Below are 12,021 nucleotides of genomic sequence, written 5' to 3' on the forward strand. Positions count from 1 at the left end.
AATACAGGTGTATTGTTTACTTACCCGCCTTGTGTATTTATATTTATATGTTTACTTATGATCAACAATCTGTATATCCACCACCCCTGTTTTCAACTCCTTCTGGTATTGCAGACTAAACTTCTGGTGCAATAAACCAAACTATATCATGTACAGAACCCCTAAACACAGAGGGATCCACAACAGTTCTGGACTGAGACACTAGAGATCTTCAATGCTGTCAGTCCATCAGAGTTAGATACACAGTTGTGTAAGGTTCCTTACACCATAACTTTTTAGAGTATCACTCAAATATTCTGCTTCAATTGTTGACTAATACATTGGCCAAGAAAGAATTTCAAAGTCTTTTCAAACAGTTGTGATTATGGAAATCATCAGCACAACACCTGAGTTCTAGAGAAACCCGTTTTGAGAATGATATATTTTCCAATAATTTGGAAAAGTAGTAAACTAAGAAAAGTACTGATTCTTTGCTTCTGTCTTGATGCTAAAGGTGACAGGTCAATTCATTGATATCTAAATATTGTTATGTAAAAGGAATGTCAGATTTGATTTGAATGAGAAATCTAAAATCATAGGAAAACTTCTGGACAAATGTCTGTACTCTGTGTATAAGAATAAAATAAGTATGTTAGTTAGTCAGGTATAAACTTGGCAAAATAAGTCTTAAATTATGACATGCAGAAAAAAAATATTGAGACGAAAATGCATAAATGTGTTTTGCTTATCACGGCTCAAAATTAGCAGTAGTCCCAAGGCACATAGACATCTAAACATTGTATCTAGAGTACCCTGTTAGCAGTAGTCCAGGACACATAGACTACTAAACATTGTATCTAGACTACCAAGTTAGTAGTCCAGGGCACAGAAACTACTAAACATTGTATCTAGATTATCAAATTAGCAGTAGTCCAGGGGACATAGACTATTAAACATTGTATATAGACTACCAAATTAGCAGTAGTCCAGGGCACAGAAACTCTACTAAACATTGTGTCTAGACCATCAAATTTATAAGGTGGTAGTTGAGAAATGAATAGAAATTTGTAACTGAAACAGTTCAGATGTCTATCATGACTACCAAATATTGAACTTAAATGTGAGCCAGTCAAGTTCTTGTACTATAGATAATGGGCTGGGGCAGGATTAGGGATATGTGTACATTTGTAGGCATGTGAAGCAGTGCATGGTATACGTGGTGCAATGTCAACCATGGATTTGTTCACAAATAACAATAATCCGTTTTTCAATATTCTATCAATGCACCTTTTGTGTAAAAGCAGGAAGTAGAGATCTTCTAATTTTACTCTGGCTTTTAATAGATTTGATCTGTGGATTAAATTAACGTAGTGTTTGCATGATACTCCACAACCATATTGAAGTCGTTCATAGCAGTCAGGATTTTAAGTGCTACATGCAAATTAATGTGACTATATAATGGGTTTTGGAGATTGCATGTGAGAAAAAAAGAGGAAATTTGTGAATCCTGAGTTTCTACCTGAGTAAGAAAATACTATCACCTTGTTGATTTTATTTTATAAAGTTATTTCATTGCAAATTTTCCCGCAAATTCAAAATGTGAAATTTGCAAAGTAGTGTTTATCACTTCAAAAAATAGTTTGGTAATTTTGAATTTAATATTCAAAAATGTGAGTATGTCGGTATTTCACTTAACCATTGTATTATACAATGTTATAAAATCATTTGCCCTACTTCACATTATGGACATAAATAAGGAATGCACTTGTGGTAAGAAAAAATAAATTGAAAACTCCACTTTTATACATGAATACACAGCAACATACGTTAAACATCTAGTTGATTTTGAAATACAATTCTTCCAGAGAGATGTACATGTAAATGTGCAAAATTTTGTCGCTTACAAAACTATTTTTATGGTTTCAGATTTAGTAGACATTTTCATTTTATCTTGTCAATATATAACAACATTGCAAAATAAGGTGCCCTATATTACAAATGGAATGTACTTTATTGATCGTTACTGTCAATATCCCCATACATTTGGGTACATGAATTCAAGCTGAACATTGTAAACTGTAAACAACTTAAGTTTTTGACAGCACCATGCAAACCAAAGGATCTCACACTTCCTATAATAATGAAAATAACTTGGACAATAGGAAACAATTAGATACTTGTAACAAGAAAGGAATTCATGGACAACAGTGGATAAATTGAGGTCAAATGATAAAAAGTTATTCAAGGTGTGGTAAAGGTCAAGGTTAGCTGATGAAATTTGACCCTAAATACCTGTGTTACACACAGTGTGTTGTCAAAGAACAAGATTTGTTGGTCACATTGATAAGGGTTTCTTTGTGAATCACCCCACTTAGTAAGATTTACATGTAGGGGAATACCATAATTTGGTCTGTTGTTACACAAGCAGTATGTTTACGTCATTGACACATCAAACTGAATTAGAAGGCTGCATCATTGTTGTCTAATATTTCTGATGTACGTCATTATGTTAAAATGATAAAGAATTTATTTTCTTGTGAGACAACATACAAAAATGTACATGTACATCACAAAAATATTGCGGGGTGGGGTGGGGGGAGGAGGTGGGGAGCAACTAGAAAATGTACCCACATCAGTCATTTTGTATGAGCATGGCACTTCTGTTTAGTGTATACATGTACATTGATTTTGTTTGAAGATAATCTTAAGATTTCTTTCATTCGAAGCCAAGGATAGCATGTAGATTGTAATAGCTGTATGTCAGTATGTCAGCTGTGTCAAATGGCTTCAAGGGCACATAGCATGCAAATAACTGAGTGTACTATCTAACCATCATCACAGAAGTGAACCATATATTACATTGTATAGCAAACACAAAGTATGCCCTGCAGATACAGTTCTGATAGGAAACAGGAATTGTTGACTTTCTTGCATAATGTGCTGACACAATCATTGAAATGTTGGGAGACTGACATATAGCATTAGCCTTTCTACTGGGTAGCCTATCAACGTGGCTGCCTTGAAAACACCCTTTGCCAGAACTGTCAAGCCAGTGCATGTATGTCAAGTCAGGTAGGCAAGTCTCTTGGCCAGTCTACTGGCTAAATCTGTGACTCCAGACTGTTGAGACTATCTGTGGCTTTGAATGTCTAAGATTTCTCTCTTCACAAGAGATTCAAAGCTATGGATGGCTTCTAGACTAGTGACTCCATTTATACACTTGTTCACTAATTCCAACCTGTAGAGTCATGCATTGTTGCGTACACTGTGACTATGGGAGGAATGTTAAAACTAAACTGGTAATGTACATGTATTAAAATTCATGTGTAGTCAACTGTCGTGATGTCATGCCTTATCCTTTGCTCAGTGAACAGTATTATTTTGATTTATTTTGTATTATACTGGTATGTGTATATTTGGCACATCTCGTAACATTTCCATTGTAGTTTGATACATGGATAGTTAACCCATAGTCTACATTGTCTCTGTGTCTATAGATATAGTTATATGTAGTGTGTATATCTGATTTTTCTTTGAATCATACATTTGAATATAATCCAGAGTTGGCTGCCTGTCTGGCTTGATGCTGTTCATGTGTATGTATGTAGGCATGTACACACATATACATGTACATATAAAATTTAAAATACATACATTCTACATAAAATACATAAATACACACACACACACACACACACACACACACACACACACACTAGGATACACATACATACACCCGCATGCATGCACTCACACACATACACAAATTATGCATACATGTACGTACACACAGATGAAGTCTGAGCTTGCGTGTATATTTGTATGCATGCATGCATGCATGCATGTGTGTGTGTGTGTGTGTGTGTGTGTGTGTGTTCATTCTATATACCTATGCAAATGTAGTTTGTTTAATATAGTTTCTATTTGAAGGCTATGGTTATGTGTATATAGTACAACAAAATACAGTGGCTGTGTACTTTTCTTATGTAATCACTGTCATTTTAATACCTTACCTAGGTAGACACACATATCAAGGTACAGTCCTATTAATAACCAGTAACTGTGGGGCTTTGCTTACTTAAGGTGTAGCCACTATCATATTGTATCAAACATTGACACACACACAAATCAGCTGATCTACTTCAGTAGTTATAACTGCATTATTGTGAGAGCATTCCATCATAAATATGGTTTATTCAGTACTTAGACCATTGGCCTTGAGTACAAGTGTGTAAAGATACAGAGCAGAACACTACAAGAAGTACAGATGATAAATAAACATTTTAAGTAAAAAAAAATACAAATCAGTGTGGTATTGACTTAGTAAGTGTGTCAAAGATGGTATACTGTTCATTATTGATGCTATCAATGGCATGTGAACACACCTACATGTACTTGCACTTGTATCTTGCCTTATCCTTATTAAAGAGTATTAATTTGAAATGTTGGATTGCATGTATTGAGCAAGACTGTTTCACTAGTTCCTTAGGCACTTACAATGTACATGTGCATGTTTATATAGTGCCTGACTAAACTTCAATCACCTTTACTCTACCAAGAATTCACAATTCTGTACTAGTAAACTACTAGTAGTATAACCTGTAAAATTGCAAGTCCCCAGTGCAAGTAATCTGTGATAAATATGTAATAATGCCTGTTATTACATTTTCTTACATCTGTACATCGTTTTTTAATTCTTCTTACAAAGTTGTGTGAAGCGCTTTGAGATGTTTTGTTTTACATGTAAAGCGTTTTTAAAGAAATAAATATTATTATTATTATTATTATAATATTACAGTACCTACTGGTGTTTTGGAAATGTCACAGAATTGATATGACATGAAAATATGACTACAACCAAAATGTATTTTCAACTTTACTGTAGATACGATTGACTGCTGACTAGTTCATCACGTTGTTATTGTGTGATGTTGCATCTGTTAGTCTAGAAGTTATTCGTGGCTTCAAATCTCTTCTCACAGTGAAGAGAGATCTTAAGATTCGAACCACAGAGAGCATTGTGCATGTGTCTGTTAGATTTGTGATATGCCAAGTTGATCTATTTATAGAATAATTTATGCACGGATTATATAAATAGATTGGGTTAACTTAATTAGTCAATGCAATCACTCCAATATTTAAACCAAGGTACAAATAATTGTCTTGCAAATCAGAAAATGAGATAAAGTAGATAATCAATGAGCATGTAAGATAAGACAGTATAGGGAAACATATCAAATGAAAATATAAGTATATTTAATACTGTAACATTATCATGTACACATTGTACACATATCAACAAATGTATGACATTATGGATTTACTGACTCTGAGGTCAATAAACTTTTTAAAAAATTTCATGGTTTAAAACTTTCTTTGACAATCATGACCAGCACCTCAAAAATTGATAATACCATGCACGAGCCAAGTTCAACAAAAATATGGAAAATATATACTCTGGTCGTTCTACTTCACGACAATGTGTGTCTGTGTCATGACAGCATGTGTCTATGTCACTGGTTCTACTGTGTTTGAAATATGAGTCAAAACGTTCAGAATTGCCATTACTTTCCCCGATATTTCTTTGATATTACTGGCGCAGTTATAATTATACTATTCTCCAATATTTTTCTTCATTCTGCTGGAAAATAGTCATGACCTAAGTAAAGGTTGTCACTACGAGTCACTACAAAGGCCCCTTAGATCACTTGTACAATTGTATTTTCCTTGGTTAAACGAAGAAAAAAATTGGGGAATAACATCTTAATATTTTGTAGATGTTATTAACTTTATTCATGCTTTCTGTCTGTTTTTAGTAATAACCAAGCAAAAAATTTCATACAGATATATATCTACTGTACATTTGTATATGTAACATGTAAATATGTGTTAGGCATATTATATATAAAAAAAGGAATGTCACAACATACAAAACTGTGGAACACTGCATATTTTATTATATAATAATTAATATTCAATATTATACATTATTAGGTATTAGGATATGCAGCCACTGGGTTACAGTAGGTACTATTCCCATGTAATTTTACGGTTTGTTCCAGGTTCCAAAATTAGCAGTACCGGCAGTACAGGATACATAGACTACTAAACATTGTATCTAGACTACCAAATTAGCAGTAGTCCAGGACACATAGACTACTAAACATTGTATCTGGACAACCAAGTTAGCTGTAGTCCAGGGCCATCACATACAAACATGTATAGATGACTAAACAGTGTATCTAGACAACCAAGTTAGCTGTAGTCCAGGGCACATAGCCTACTGAACATTATATCTAGACTACCAAATTAGTACTGTAGTAGTCCAGGACACAAAAAATATTGTATCTAGACTATAAAATTGATGTGGTAGTCTGCAACCACCATGCAAAGTCAGTCTTGCAGCCAGTCAGTCTTGCAACCACCATGCAAAGAGTCAGTCTTGCAACCACCATGCAAAGAGTCAATCTTGCAACCACCATGCAAAGTCAGTCTTGCAACCACCATGCAAAGTCAGTCTTGCAACCACCATGCAAAGTCAGTCTTGCAACCACCATGCAAAGTCAGTCTTGCAACCACCATGCAAAGTGTCATATCTGAAATATAGGACTACAACACTAGAGAATGACAACGTTAGAATATTTCTAATTTCCAATACATGAATTCTCAAAATAAAAAATCATTATCTGCTGAATGAACATTTGTATATAATTAATTGAATCTATATTATTGATTTATAAAACTAAATCATAGTTGGGATTTATTCTGTGCAATTCACGTACATATATTGTTGTAAATAATATTCAGTAAAGAACATTCATATAGTAAAAGATATTAATATTATCTGCTTCTGATATGGTTCATAAATCATATTTGTAATGAATATATTATTTTGTAACTGAATATGATGTATATACACTATAAACTGGTATTTATTGAGCTGATAACAGATTGAATGTAGATTCATAGTAAAAGTGTCCATGACCAGTCTGAAGAAAAAAAGTGACATTTCCTGCTATCAATATGTGTGTGACATCTGTTTTCATTTATGGATTATGTCTAATAATAATGATCCAAGATTTAAAATATTGAATACAGCGTAGTAAAGTTTGATCATGCAGTGTGTGTTTTGATGGAGAAGTGATATGCTATTGTACTGTATATAGATAAAAACATATATATGTGATGCTGAAAAATAATGAAATGTGGAATATGTCATTATAGGTGTATGAATAGTAAAGTCTGTCCTTGTTAATCCTGATAAAGAAATCACACATATTTGACAGTTTATGATCAAGATTTCATTGCTAAGAAAATGATGAATATACAAACAAGAAATCTGTTTTTGGTATGGGATAATGGGTATGGTGGAGAATCTGTTATCTAGATAGTTTATGATCAAGATTTCATTGTGTAAAAGATAATTAAAACACGTGTGTTGTTGATCTGTATAAATTGATAGTCTGACATTTGGAAATTATGAATAATAATCAAAGTTAGTGTTGTATTGTAAAATTATCCTTAAAGTTGCAGCACACAGTGACACATACAAGATACAACACTTGTGTAAATTCATCTATGTTATTACATGTATGGAGCCCTTCCCTTCATATCAGGTTTTATTGGATTGAACTATCCTTGGACAGTGAGGACCTTGGTTGTCCTACCAAAGGGTATCATTTTACAGTTGGATGAATAATAGTTATGGCCTTGTTGATCACCTAAAGTGATGCATTATAAAACTACATGTACATGTATTACATGTATTACATGTATATATCTGATATGAAGTCATCAGTAGATCCCTGACAGTTACATGTACTGTACATGTGAGGGTGAGCTACACGTAAAAGTGACAGATAGAGTTGATATTTCTGGCCTTAGTGATATCACTGTATTATTGATTGTATACTCAAAAGTGATACTTACACATTATAAAACTATTACATGTACATATCTGATATGTCATCAGCAGATCATTGGCAGTGTACAGTTACTGTACACGTGAGCTAAAAGTGACAGATACAAAATGTAGATGATATTTCTGGCCTTGGTGATAATACTGTATTATCGATTGTATACTCAAAAGTGATACTTACACATTATAAAACTATTACATGTACATATCTGATATTAAGTCATCAGCAGATCATTGGCAGTGTACAGTTACTGTACACATGAGCTAAAAGTGACAGATACAAAAATGTAGTTGATATATCTGGCCTTGGTGATCATACTTTATAATACTCTAAGTAATATGTTGTAAAACCGTTTAATGTCACAGACTCAAGTAATATTTTCTGTCGCTTTTTATCAAGGACAGTGCATGGACCAGAAATACAGTTCTGTAGCATCATCTGTACTGACAATAATAGTGTGATCGTTGGCGATGTTCATATTGTGGGCTAAAAGCGATGGGTAATAATTCTGACCTGGTTTGATGATTATACAGACCAAAATGGAGAATGTTGTATGCATGTATGGCCTTGATGTAGTTTAGTTCTTGACATTATGACATTGTGTTAAAGAGAAGAAACAAAATCCATTCAAAACTGAAATGTATGAGCTATAAAATATTCTTGGTGATGGACTGATTTTAGACATGGCACAGTGTACTGTGTAATGTGAGTACTGTAGTGTTAATGCAATGTAGTAGTAGTTTTATTTGCATTGCAGCATGCCATATAAATACCTGAGGAATAGAAAATGTCCATGGTTGGTAATAAACTGATTTTACTTACAAGTCTTAGACATTAAAACTGTGTAAGGTACAATCATACAATCTTATAAAGTGACTGATTTGTACCACAATTGCTACCTGCAATACTGCATTTTCATAGCCAGACTTGGCCTGTACTACAACTATGTACCCGCATACTGCCTGCAAAGTCATGATCTCACAGGAATGGAATGTGTTATAAATTATAACTATACTACCTGCAATGTCACATCTTGTAGACAAAAAGAATTGTTATTAATTATTAATTATTATTGGTAAGCAGTATAACCTTGGTGGTGGACTGATTTTAGACACGGAACTGTTTCATATCAAAGATTCTCACTCTTACACTAATACACTGATTTAGTATATTTAAAAAAACCATGTAATACGGTACTACTACTACACCACCTGCAATGTCACATCTCACCAACAAAATCAATTGTAATCTATTGAAAAAATGCATCCTTGGTGATACACTTATTTCAGGAGCAGAAACAGTACCATATCAATATATTATTCTAGTTATTACCCCAACTACTACCTACATACCATTGTTAAGTCAGTGGAGCATAGGGAAGTTTGTCAAAGATGCCAACCAAATGAGTCAATAGTACCTGATATTTGCATAACAATAGCAGAAGTTTGCTAGGAATGCTATTGTGGTGTTACCCTCAGTAGACAGATACACATGATTCAATTGTAATCTCTATATTCTGTTTGAATTGATTTGTTTAGTGTCTATTGTCACCTCTGTCACCAGTGTTTGGGGTTCCTTTAAAAGGTATGTTTTAGCAGTTCTTTTATGAAAGTTCATTCCGTTGTTCTGGTATGCTGTTGTTAATTCTACTAGGGGTATTCTACTGGGGTATTGAGAACAGGAAATATGGCATTTAAAATTTAGAAAGAATGTGTGGTTTTCAAGTGTCTAACCTCTGATGTGGTAGTCGCAAGCGTTTGAAAAGTATGGTGTTTAGCATAGTTCTTTGCAAAAGTTGATCTGGGGTACATGCTGTTGTTTGTTAGTACTAAAGTTTACTATATATGTACATGTAGATCGTTATACTAAGACAGGCCTGGGAGTACCTGACTAGCTGAATAATTAATGTTTGGAAAGGGTTCACTTCAGGTGTGTGTTGTGATCACTGACTTGCTTTAATATGTGCAGGTATGTATGTATGTACATGGAGTCGTTACTGTGTGGGAGAGGTCGTACATACCTCATGTAGTCTCGTGTCTAGTGAATTTCATTGAGATTGGACAACTTTGTCAACTCTATCACACATCAGATTCTCAGCTAACTTGCATAACAGTGACCATGGTCATTACAGAAATGCAGTGTCCTGTGTATGAAACAGTGAAAGTTTACATGTACACATTCTGAATTATTTGCTAAGCTCAAAAGATAGTGGTCATTTTATTTATTACTGTGACCCAGATTCCTACACTAAGACAGTAACTGCATGTTGTGATCTGAATGCTTGCATAGTTATTATTAAATCAAACTTTAATTAACATTAACATTATGTAAAATTAGATTTTGCTGAATATCCAATGCATATTAATAGAATTAATTAGCATAATTAACGATTTCTTGCAATTATGGTATTTGGGAAGCCAGGATAACTTGAAATTGGAATATACTTTATATGAGTACAACACTTGGTCTTTGGAAGCCGATAATAGTAGCAACAAAGTATGATTGTTTGTTTATTTAGCATATATTTATTTTAGAATCGGTGGATGTCGGCGTGTATATCATAGCAAATCATGGTTGGTAGTCTTTCTAGTGATCAGAGGGTTCTATGTTCAAGTCCTGGATTTGGTCAACTGGTTTCCTTCTTTGTTTACTACAATATTTTACCATATTTCCTAATGTGTAAACATACAAAATCCAAATTTGTTATACTGATATTTGAAAGACAGTAACTTGACACATAAAGTTGTTACAGAAATACAGAGCAACACAATGCAGTAGCTGTGAAGTAAACCACTTGTAAGATATGACATTTAGTTTATTTAGTATCTTGGATCTTTGATCTTGGTACACATGCACTTAACGTAAAGATCGGTTACTATAGACTGTTTGTCATACAGCCATACGATATACATGTAATGTATACACCCATGGTAGTCTTTGGTACATAGCACGTGTATGGTTCACTGAGTGGTGAATTATGTACCCTTATCCTCACAAATCATATTTATATGCGAATAATTTCATTGGAAGCAGCCATGTTCTGTGATTAGACACAAACAAGTGCTTCACATATGAAGACATGTACAAGATGTGGTGTGATGTACATGTATAATGGTGATATTAGATTTAATTTCAAGGTAAAAAGTACTAAGAGTATACTTGAGTTCAGAGAAATGTATAATTGACAGTCTTCTGGCATCATCTCAGTACCAAAGATGTCACATGATATTGCACCCATACTTGTATACATATCATGTACATGTAGTGTACACATACATGATTGTACAATGTACCCATGCATACACATACATGTACATGTATGTACATACAATGTACTGGTGCATGTATACATCTGTAGAAAAATTCCCCAAAAATGATATTGTGCGATCGCATGTATACATTTATGTGCTTTATTGTAGAGGTGGAATACATGTATGCACTGTGAGTATATATATATGCTTTATCGTAGAGGTGGAATACGTACATGTACAGTATGCACTGGGTGTATATGTGCTTTATCATAGAAGTGGAGTACAGTATTTATACACTGTTGAGTACAGTATGTATGTACTGTGAGTGTATACATGTATGTACTTTATCATAGAGGTGGAGTACAGTACATGTATGTATGCACTGGGAGAGTACATGTATGCTTTGTCATAGAGATGGAGAAAGAATTATAAAAGCCTAGAAAAATCAATTTATTTAATTATGGACCTCTTTTTCATGCTGGAACAGCTGGCAAAGTGTGCACAATTTTCCTGTATGTATTTGTAAAATGACAAAGTAAATACATACATCATGTTTTCTTTTGAAGGACACATGTGGTTTGAGTTTTATAATAGCACTGCTACAATTACAGTTGAAATTAGTTCAAATAAATTAGTTTTATTTATTAGATCTTTCTGAATAATTCAATTTATTCTAGTGCTGAGTGAAGTTATTTCGTGCAGGAATACACATTATGCTAATAACATTGAATTGTATTGAGTTCAACTTACATTTATTAAAAGTAAAAGACATCAAATTATAAAAGGTCTGTTTGAGAAATACACTTCTAATAAGGCAGAAAAAAATCCAGGGGTATGACTGTCAAAAATTTAAATACGAATATGAATGATGT

At 33.6% G+C, this 12,021-nt stretch overlaps 1 protein-coding gene across 3 annotated transcripts in view; it reads left to right on the plus strand.

Moving 5' to 3' along the window:
* Nucleotides 1-12,021, plus strand: part of LOC144447968 (protein kinase C and casein kinase substrate in neurons protein 2-like) — a 45,843-nt gene that overhangs the window by 821 nt on the left and 33,001 nt on the right. The window lies entirely within an intron of this gene.

The sequence above is a fragment of the Glandiceps talaboti genome, chromosome 17 (genome assembly GCF_964340395.1).
Source record: "Glandiceps talaboti chromosome 17, keGlaTala1.1, whole genome shotgun sequence".
NCBI classification, from domain to species: Eukaryota; Metazoa; Hemichordata; class Enteropneusta; family Spengelidae; genus Glandiceps; species Glandiceps talaboti.